Raw genomic sequence first — 11,579 nt, forward strand, 5'->3', positions numbered from 1 at the left:
CTCTTAGGAATTGATTGGGCCATTGACATGAACAATGTGATTAATTTGAAGAAGTGCAAGATGATATTCGAAAATAAGTCTCTGCGTGTAGTTATACCCTTGGACCTTGCTGAAGGATTGCACAATACAGAGCCGTTGCGCGATTATGAAATTGACAATGATTTGGACTACATCTATAAAATTACCGCGTGAGAGAAACATTGGGTAAATCCCACCATGGACGGACGCATATCATGGCAACGTGAAAGCTCCTATTGTTAGATTCTGATGAGGAGATGGAGCGATGGCAGAACTGGTTACATGAGGTAACCACATTGAATTGTAGTATGATGACAAGGTCTTATACTGCGTATCGATAGAAGTAAGGGACCTGCCTACTTATGATGGGTTAAGTGAGGTAGATACCTTCTTGGATAGATTTGAAAGAGAAGTGCTAGAAATGCAATGTTTCTAGGCCTTGAATTGGGTACTATGTGATATGCCTGTGAGATAATTGGGGACACACAAAGGAAGCTTTGAAGATTGGCGTGCATGTAGGAGGATGATGCGCACATGGTTTGAGACGCCTAAAGTGAAATTTTATGATAAATACAATGGATGGGATGATGCGTGTGGGCACCTGTCTAGGTGGGTATAGGCATGTGGAAAACAATCTACACGGATGCACATAAACTTCACGTTTGGAGATATGGTCAATAATCATGTGTTGGGGGGGAAAATGCACAAACGTCTCCTCAAGTTGGAATGAAAAAGTGTGGAGAGAATGATCGCACAGAACGTTATCCACGTTGAAGCATTTAACAAGGTGTCCAAAACATTGAACAAGGTGTGTAGTGTGCAACGAAGTGATTGGGACCTGCAGATACCAGCAGTTTTATGGGCTTACAGGAAAATGTGCAAGAAACTGATGGGACAGATGCCTTCAAGGCTAGCCTATGGAGTAAATGCCGTAATACTATTGGAGTATATCATGCCTAGTCCGCACATAGTAGTGCCCATGGATATGACGGATCACGGAGCCTTGGAAGAAGGGATCGTGTAGTTGGAAGAGCTCGAAGAAGAACACTTGGGACCTGATGTAGGGATCCAGCATGGTGATCTTAGGTTCCAAGAACTCATGAATGAAAGAGCTTGGTTGAGGGAGAAAAGCACTCCAGTGGAAAGTAGAAGTCCAAAAGCTTGAGGAAGAAATAAAGAGGGACTTTCTTAAAAAAACATGGTGATAGAACATGATGAATGTGATTACATTAACAAACCTGGGGACTAATGCCAAGAGTTTATCAGTTTAATGCATTGGATAGGACCATATGTTATTAACGAAATCACAGATGGTGGTGCGGTGCAGTTGATGAAGTTAAATGGTGAACTCTTTCCAAGAAATGTAAGTGGTAGTCGGCTGGCACTGTATACAGGTGGTTCAACCACCTGACTAGTCGTGGGAAGCATAGTCTTAGCACTCTAGGTAGTTAAAAGGAGGTGTGAAATTATAAACTTCTCTTTCCAGGGGTTGCGTGATTTCAGGACTACATGCGGGAGCGAAGTGTCACATGGTTCATGACAGCGCAAGGGTAGCTGCGCTACCACGTGGGTTGGCTGGGAAGTGACCGTTGAAGTCACTATTCATGATGTGATGCTTGGTTTGAGACCAAATGGAGTGAGCGACAAGCATTTAAGCCAAACTTTATGGGCTAGATTTGGGAAAATATTCTCCCAAGGAAGCATTAATGGACCGGATTTGGGGGAAATGGTCGAATTTGAATTCAAAAGGAGCTTTAAATTGCAAAGGGCTGTCCAGCAAACAACACTTGGCCATTTTAGAATCGAGCTATTGCATGCCGAGAGATTTATGAACCCAGATCTATTTGATCTTCTGATGTCGAAGGCATTATTTGAGCACCTACCTGAACCATTGAGTGAACTTTTGAACATCGGTATGACCATGCCAGAAGAAGCCATCAATATCAGAGAGATGACTGCTGAAGAGGCCGTGCAGGCCATGACGATAGGAGATGCCCTAGAAAGCACTGGGATAGTCACAGAAATCCATAAATCACCACGCACACGAAGACCCAAGAAGGATAAGCTATCTATGGTCCAGGTGCATGTGTCCCCTTGAAACCCGCTGAGAACTAAGCTGACCATGGAAGAAAAGATGAAAGTGGTTAATGTGGAAATAGATGAGGAGGATGAAGACCTTGAGGAAATCTTGGTCAAAGAGGAGGAGGATGAAGAAATGGAGGAAGAAACTGAGGGCGCAGACCTTCTGACCAAACTGCCCGCGTATGTTCCTCCACGAAATGGGAAGGCAAGGGTGCCCAAGGACCTAGATGAGAGAAAGAGCTCTCTAAAGACTCTACTGCTACCCGTTGATGTCGTTTTTGAAGGAGCGCACTTAGGATGGGTGTTGGGTGTAATGTTTGAAGACAAGGATCTTGTGGACCACGAGAAATTCCCACACTTAGTAATCGTGCAACTCATGCGATCAAAGAAAAACACCACGGCAGGAGCCATAGAGTTGAAGCCACACAAATGGTTTTGTAGAGTAGAGAAAGCAGGGTTGTAAAACCTATTCTAGGTGTCACATCACCATCGCGCCCTAGTAACTATCTTTTTCATCAGGAAAATGCTCTTCCTAGTCCATGATGGGTGCTTGTGGTTGGAGGAGCCCATCTCCATCACGGACCACCTAATTCATATAATTACCCGACTCCCTTGAAGGGGGAGGACCCATCGGATATTTCAGAGGGTAAGAGCAACGATTTGGCCATTGCGGAGGCCATGAAGAAAAAATTCAAGTGAGAGAGGAAGGAGAGATGGTACACAATCTATAGTATCAACAATAACGTAGTTAGATTTGTGACCCAAATATTGGCTGGCAAGGTTATGCGGAAGTTTCATGCAAATGAGGTTCCCACTACAGTGGTAGCACTTAGCATGCAGTGCGCAGAGGGGGTTGAGTTTAACTGGTCAGAGTACTTGTGGAAGGAGTTCCTAGAAAATTGATGCAAGGCACAGGAATAGGGGAAGAATTTCCACTATGCATGGCTTCCACTATCCATAATTCTAGTGGCTTGGGAATTGCCCAAGGACAACCAGTTCCCCACAATTGCGAAGGATCTTCCAGAGGAAACGAAGTACGCTTTACTGTGGGAAACTAAATACGTGTAAAGGATCAGAGAGAGCAAGATATTTTGGATGTTCATGGAGATGAAAATCAGAATGGTGATTAACCGCAAGTAGAGGTTATCGCACATTGTCTATAATAGTCTGCAGAGCTTCGTGGAGTTCAAGGCAAACTTCCATCATATTTATATTAGGGCGTGCAAAGAACCTGCGAAGAAATGGAACGAGCTCCCCTACCTGACGATGGACGATGTCATATTTTTTGTGTTGGATTCGTGGCCACCAAAATGGCATGCTCCACCGAGTTCTGTGTTGGAATTAGAGAGGTCTATTGCACAGAGGAAGAAAGAGGAGGAAAAACTGCAATGTTGTAGTTGGCAGAAAAGAGAAGGAACAGAGCAGTAGTGGTAAAGGTACAGGAGTTGCGAGATGATGTGAACGCAGTAGCAGAATAGCAATAGGCAACAGAGAAGGAGCGCAAGGGCTAGAATTTTCCCTCGCTTGAATAGAAGCCTGAAATAGAGGGAGGTGGCGCGGACCCATAGAAAATGTCCACACAGCTGAAGCAACAATGCCTGAGAGAGTAGGTGGGGCAGTGAAAGCAGTCAAAAGCCTCCAAGACTTCTTTCAACCTATTCACCCCCACCGAGAGGGATCTCCATGACATAGGGGAGATGGTGCTTGAAGTCACCACAGAGGCCCTCCAGCAGTTCGTGGAGGAAAACCAGGTGGTATTGGGGGCCCCTCAGGCACGGATATAGGAGTTGCAGGTGCGCACTCCTCAGGCTGGTACTCTGTCGACTAGCCTCACAGTAGGCATGGCCATAGCTAAGGAAATGTTGTGCGCCCACATGACCAACACTATCAGGGAAAATTTTAAGAACCACCCTAAATTTATATGTATAATAAATGGGATAATCCCCATGATACATAGGAAAAATTGAAGGCAAGTTTGTCACTAATATATATATATCTATATATATATATATATATATATATATATATATATATATATATATATATATATTTGGCGAATCTCTCACCAGATTATATTATCTTGTAAATTCATGGTGAATATTTCACTGAATTATAAAATCTTGTAAGATCTTGAAAAATCTTTCACTGAATAATAAAACATTGTGAAGTCTTGGTGAATGTCTTGTTAAAGTATAAAACCATATATGATAATAATAAAACATATTCATTAAACTATAATATACTAACATACATGTTTGGAAGAAAGAAACATAATTTTCACTTCCTACAAACAATGTTGCAAGTTTTAGTGGCCATGTTTGTCATGGTAGGAGAGATTAATGTTTTCTCTACCACTTTTGTCAAGCTAGCACTTTTTCCAAGCTATCAAATTTCTCTCTTGTTCCATAGACTCCAACTGCAAGATAAAAAAAAAACACATCAAGTTTGTTTACCCCAACACGCCAACAAGTAGCAAGCCCCAACTATATAATATAATGAAGTAGTAGGTATCCCAAATGCCTGAAGGGGATCTAATGGAAAGAAGTGACCATCGTCACAAGCCTTCCAATCAATATATAAATATATAAATGTATATTTATTATTATTTTAATTGACAATATTCAATTAAATAATAAAATTTAATTACGTCTCTCCCAATCTAAATTTCTTATTAGCATAATTCACTACCTTCATACCATTTTTAACAGCGTTGTAACATGTGGATTAATTTCATTTTTGGTACACAATCTCCACCTTTTAGGACAATATGGTGCAGTGACCCAACCCCTATCGATCATTACGACAAACTAAGAATAGTAGAGAAGATGAAAGGTTGTACAAACCAACATATTTTTCAAACAACTAATCCAAGATCAGTACCTTAACATTTTCATGAAGATATCATATTGAGAATGTTTGGAAAATGGTGGGAAATCTGGGCAGCAAGTATCTCTCTTCTGTGAGGGTGATGTGGAACGGGTTAAGATTTCATTGTTTTGAATTTTTTTTGTTAAATCAGAAAAACCAATATTAATGGAGATATCGGTATTTTTTACTAAATTTTGTGAAGTGACTAAATGTAGCATTAACCACTCACCTTAAGATTCTTTTTTTGACAATATAATCTCCTAAGTCTATTTAATATCTTCATTATCATAAAAACCAACCTATATCCATCTTAGCTCCACATCTACCACTCTTAGAGGGATGAAGTCTATTTATCCCTCCCAGCACTTGGTAGACCCGAAATTAAGATGGATCTAAGCTGATAGAATTTCCCCTTTGTATAGTCTATACTCACATGAATACCATGGGTCAATACCATGGGTTATCATAAACTTGGAGCTTAAAAACTACTATTAGTAATTTATAAAAATTAATAAAATTAATAATTGATTTTTTTTTATTTTTTATATATTTTTTTTTATTTTATTTTAACCAAGTTAAAATGTTTAAGTGACATTAAATTACAAGATCCATTTTTACTCTTGATCTATCAAGCCTTGACAGGGATAAAATATTTTTTCACTCTATTTTGGTTTGCATATCACGATATTTGATCCAGAGTAAAGATGGATATATGCTAGTTTAGTTCCCCCTCTAAATAGGTTGCATGGTATTTGGCCCATAGGCTTCACTTAAATATAACACATTTTCTAAGTGTTCATAAATATAAGGTGGCTTATGGATTAAATATAAAAAATGTTTTATTTATTTACCATACCTCTCGTTTTTTTATATTTTTATTAATTTACCATACCTTTCTTATAAATATGGTATTTGGCCCATAGGATTCAATTAACTAGAACCTCTTTTTTGAGACTTCTTAAATAGAAAGAGAGTTATGGACTAAATATAGAAAAAGGTTTTATTTATTTACCATACCTCCACTTTATTTATATTTTTATTTATTTACACACTTGCGTGTTTATAAATATAAGGTGACATATGGAGTAAATATAAAAAAATGTTTTATTTATTTACCATACCTCTTGTTTATTTATATTTTTATTAATTTACCATACTTATTTTATAAATATGGTATTTGGCCCATAGGATTCACTTAAATGAAACCTCATTTTTGAGCCTTCTTAAATAGAAAGAGGGTTATGGACTAAATATAAAAAGAGGTTTTATTTATTTACCATACTTCCAGTTTATTTGTATTTTTATTTATTTACCATACCTTTGGAGTAAGTATAAAAAGAGCTTTTATCTATTTACCATACCTCCACGGTATTTATATTTTTATTTATAACTATCATAAATACATTTTGTTGAAAATGAGGCTGACAAGCCTACAGTTAGTGCACTAAAGGGAGTTGGGATCAACATGGTTGCGCTCCCTTGGGAGTGCACTGAAGGGAGTTGGGATCAACATGGCTGCGCTCCCTTGGGAGAAGCTCTATGCTCTACAAGACAAAGTGACTGCAGAACTGTGGGCTAGGGAGGGCCACGTGTTCTAGGTGATGAGTGAACAATGAATTAACATGTAGCAAATGAGCTTGCAGCGTGATGAGGTAGTGGCGTAGAACTGACAGATTGTGTAGGTGGTTGAAGAAGCCTGCCAGATGGCCCTGAGTTGGCCATCCCAGTAGAGGGGCGCATTCAAAGGCTATCAACAGGGGTGCGTGAAGCGAAGGAAGAGATGGCGAAGGATTAGTTAGAGTTGAACCTTTGGATAGCTGAGCTGCAGTTGAAGGCATAGTCTTCAACTCCACCAGAGGTGAGGGAGCAATGCGCCAATGCCATTACAATGGGAATACAGGAGATCAATAGTGCAGTGAGGGACTGCACCAAATTGTTTGAAGAGTCGTTCGAGGTCCTCACCACTCTGCAGGAGGACCCAAACATACAGTTATTAGAAACAGAGACGCGTACGTGAGTATAAGATAAAGTATCTGTTTACGTGAAGTTAACTAATAGTTATAAGGAGAAAAGTAAGATCCATGGTGTAACATGGGGAAATAGTGCAGGTCACTGCCTTAGCAATGTGAAAGCACCTCAGCCCTTGGTTAGGGCCGCGCGAAGGCGATTATAATACATTGCGGAGGCCTTGCAGTTCAGGGCAGTTTGCGAAGTGACTTGCATGAAACCATTCACATTTCAACTAAATCGACCCCTCAAACATCTCAAGCACATGGAAACTTGGTTCCAACATCCCCCCATACTGCTTCATGTTGGCATTATGGCACAGGTGTGGCGCTATGGTACAAGTGTTGTCCTTGATGGCAACTCACTTTGGTGACAGATCTCAGTTCAGGCTCTCAGGATGAAGGAAATCTTGTATACACAGGTTCACCTTGCCGAAGACGCGTATACACGTGGGTTAGACGTTCAAAAGTCACGTATGCGTATACACGCACTTTCATGCACATAAAAGAGCATACATGGTGGGAAACTTATTTTTTGGTCCGTGGTCGTTAGTCCTTGGAATTTGAACCTATGGTTTTGGACCATGGTATCTCGTCAGAAGTGTTAACCCCAGGTATTGGGCCCTTGGTATTGTTTATTATGGTTTTGGATCATGGTATTGTGGAAGGCCTAAAACTATAAAAGAGGAAGGAGATCATGTGGCAAGACATCATCTGATTTATTGAATATCTGATATTGTTCTAGATCTAGAATACTGGTGATTGGGTTATGGTGCAGATCTAGATCTGAATGAAGGAGGAACCTCAGCGAAAGAAGGATAAGGACTATTGATGGATCAAGATCTCAAGGCTTGAACATTGGTATCTTTGTATGATTTTGATCTGTTATATGTGGCGCTCTCTTGATCTATAAATCTGATAATCTGGGTTAACTAATGACTGAATGTTTTAAAAGAATGAATTATCCTTTATAGATCTGTACGCAGGTTCAGTTAAGTGCAGGTGCGTATACACGCTTTTATTGTGAATGAAAGAAGCGTATACGTAGGTTGGTTGTGGTACAGAAGCGTATACACACAGATTGATGAATAGTGAAGTAGCGTACATATCTTGATTTATATTCTTGTTGCTTCTATTTATTGCTAGAGTGTTTTGGGTTCAGATTTGGTGTGTGGTACTGTTACTGTGATCTAGGTACAGTAGTCAGAGAAGTGTTTATGATGATTCAGTTTTGATTGGTGAAAAGGTGATTGGTTGATGCAGAAATTCTTGATTGATGTTATTTGTGGATCCAGTCTGAAAATTTATGAAACGTGGTCCTTGAAAGAAAGAGAAGGTTGTAGCCTTCTGTAGGCTAGCACCTACGTACTAGTATCTTGGCTAGTGCAAGAGCTAAGGGGGTGGTAGCTCCCTTCCAGGAGAAACTGGAAAATGAGAGAGGGTTGTAGCTCTCTGCAGGTTGCAGCCTTCGTACTGGTAAAGGACTGCACCATTACAATTGTAAAAAGAAGTTTCTAATTAAAGAAAAGATAGAGACAAATTGTAGCAGGTGGTTTTCACCCACATTGGGTTTCCACCTTATATCTTGTGTTCTTGTGTGCGATTGTCTTTTTGCTCTGTTTTACTAGTTCTGGTTACTGGTTATTTTCTTCTAAATCACAGATTAACAATCAACATCAGAAAGATAAAGTAAACTAAAATTTTGCATTATATACATGGGTTTTCTTCTGCATAGTTGCGTATATACGTAGGTTCAGCTAACTGAAGTAGCGTATATCATTTGATTTTGAAAAAGGAACATTTGTCTTAATAATACTGATTCACCCCCCCTCTTAGTATTATTTCCAACAATTGGTATCAGAGCAGGTTCTTCAAAAGAAGCTTGATCACTTGACGAAAGATCTTGCATCATGAGAAACTACGACATGGAAGCATCAATCAGGCCACCGATTTTTGATGGGACAAACTTCGTTTATTAGAAGGTAAGAGTTACTACCTATCTTCAATCTCTTGGTACAGAAGTATGGGATATCATAGATACGGGGTATACTTTTCCATCAACAACTCCTACAGATCCAACTGAGAAGAAGAAATATGAAACAAATGCAAAGGCGGTCAATACTCTATTAGGATGCCTATCTCAATCAGAATTCGTCAAGGTAATGGAGTTTAAATCTGCAAAAGAGATATGGGACAAGATTTTTCTGAGCTATGAAGGAGATGATCAGGTAAAATGAGAAAAACCTCAAACCCTCAGGATTTAGTATGAAAATCTCAGGATGTATAATGATGAAAGTGTGGCTAACTATTTTCTTCGTGTAGATGAGATTGTTAATTGTATGAAAAAATTGGGTGAGGAAATAAAAGAGGTTGTTGTGGTTGAAAAAGTTCTAAGATCTTTGTCCCCTAGGTTTGAATCTAAAGTTTTTGCAATAGAAGAAAAAGAGAATCTACAAAGCCTTAAAATGTCATAGCTGCACGGAATTCTAACTGCTTATGAAATGAGGAAAGGTGGTCCATCAGATAGGAGAGAAGTTTCCTTCAAGGCTTCAGGAAAAGGAAAGTACTACGAGTCAGGACATGTGTAAGAAGAAGAAGAAGAATCAAATTTTGTCAGAAATCTTCAACTGGGTACTGGACAGTTCCGAGGTAAATTACCTTTCAAATGCTTTGCTTGTGGAGGAGTCGGTCACTATGCTGCCAAATGTCCTCACAAGGATAAGATTGACAAAGGGAAGGAACCTGTTAGATGGAACAAGAAATAGAATGCAACTAAGAAAAGTTACTACACTCATGAAGACAGTGATGGCCTATCAAATAGTGACGAAGATGAACGAGGTAATGAGTATAAACTTTTAATGGCTTTTGAAGATGATGACTACATAGATGCTATAGATGTAGAAGGGTTTTATGAAGAGATGTCTAATCTCAAAATTTGCTTAGAAGAGAAAAATGTGATTATTGATTCTCTGCAATGTCAACTGACTGAAAGGGAAAAACATCTTGAAAAATTGGAATGTGAAATTGTTGGTCTTAGAAAGGAGATTGAGAAAATGAAAGCTATTAATCTTAAATTTGTTAAAGGATATGAAACTCTGGATGAGATTATCAATGTGCAGCATTCTCCACTAATCAAGACAGGTCTGGGATATAATGGAGAAACATCTCAAGCATCCACCTCCAAAAGTTATCTTGATGCAGCAAGGAGGAGCGAGCAAAGGCCTAATAGAAATCATCAGGTAAATCAGGGACAGTTTACCTCAAGAACAAACAAAGACTATCAAGAAAATCGGGGGCAAGCTACCTTAAGGACAAACAAAAGCTACAATTAGCCACAGGTAAAATCTTCCCAATTTGCCTCAAGAATGGATGTCAGTAGAAACTACAATCGGTTGGATGATAGATTTTATAATCGCAGGAGTTTATTCAATGGCCAATGTTTCTCTTGCCATAACTTTGGTCACAAAGTAGCTCAATGTGTTGCCTATAAGACAATCATGACTAGAGAAGCTCAAAAACAAAGGAATATGACTGGAATCACGAAAAGGACTTATAACAATTTTTCGGCCCTTGAAAATGAAGTTGAATGTTCTATTTGTAGTAACTTTGGCCATGAAGATTCTGAATGCAGGAGCAGGTTTTGGAAGACAACTCAAAAGGAACAAACCTCAAGTGCCAGAACATGGAGAATGAAGGAACCACAACCCGAAAGATGTGGGATAGCTTTTTATGCAGAAGGACAGGAAAATCTATGGTATATCGATAGCGGATGTTTGAAGCATATGATAGGGGATAAAGAAAAACTTGAATCATATACTGCATTAGAAAAGGGAAAGAAGGCTTCTTTTGGAAATGATACCCTGCAGCCATAAAAGGAAAAGGCACTGCTCAGTTGAAAGAAAAGGTCAAAGCTGGAAATGTTTTGTATGTTGATGGCTTGAAGCATAATCTATTGAGTGTTAGTCAGATGTGCGATCAAGGAACCAAGGTAGTATTTTGATCAAATGGATGTAGTGTTCGTGATCTTGATACGGGAAAAACAGTGATCAAAGGCAAAATAACTCCAAATAATCTATACATATTTGAAGAAGGACAACAACAATGCTATTTGAGGAAGGATGATGAACACTGGTTATGGCACCGGAGGTTGGGGCATCTACGATTTTCATAAATAAGGAAAGCATGCAAATACCAGGCAGTTCGTGGTCTTCCAGATATCAAAATTTCAGATAACACCATATGCAAATCATGTCAGTTTGGTAAGCAAACCAGAACTAACTTTCCTGAGAAGGAAGGATCAGCTAGCAGGCCTCTTGAACTAGTTCATACAGATGTATGTGGTCCATTTAGGGCAAGGTCACCTCCAGGAGAAGAATACTTGATATTATTCATTGACGACTTCTCCAGGTTTGTTTGGTTAGGACTTATGAAGCATACAGACGAAGCATTCGAAAAATTAAAATCCTTCAAAGCCTTGGCTGAAAATGAATCAGATTACAAAATTAAGTGCCTCAGGTCCGACAGAGGTGGGGAGTTTACCTCAAATGAATTTTTTGATTTCTGTGAAGAACATGGAATAAGAAGGGAATTCTCTACAGCTAGGAC

The sequence above is a fragment of the Pinus tabuliformis genome, chromosome 7 (genome assembly GCF_031772625.1).
Source record: "Pinus tabuliformis cultivar Carrire ecotype Pingquan chromosome 7, CPIR1, whole genome shotgun sequence".
NCBI lineage: Eukaryota > Viridiplantae > Streptophyta > Pinopsida > Pinales > Pinaceae > Pinus > Pinus tabuliformis.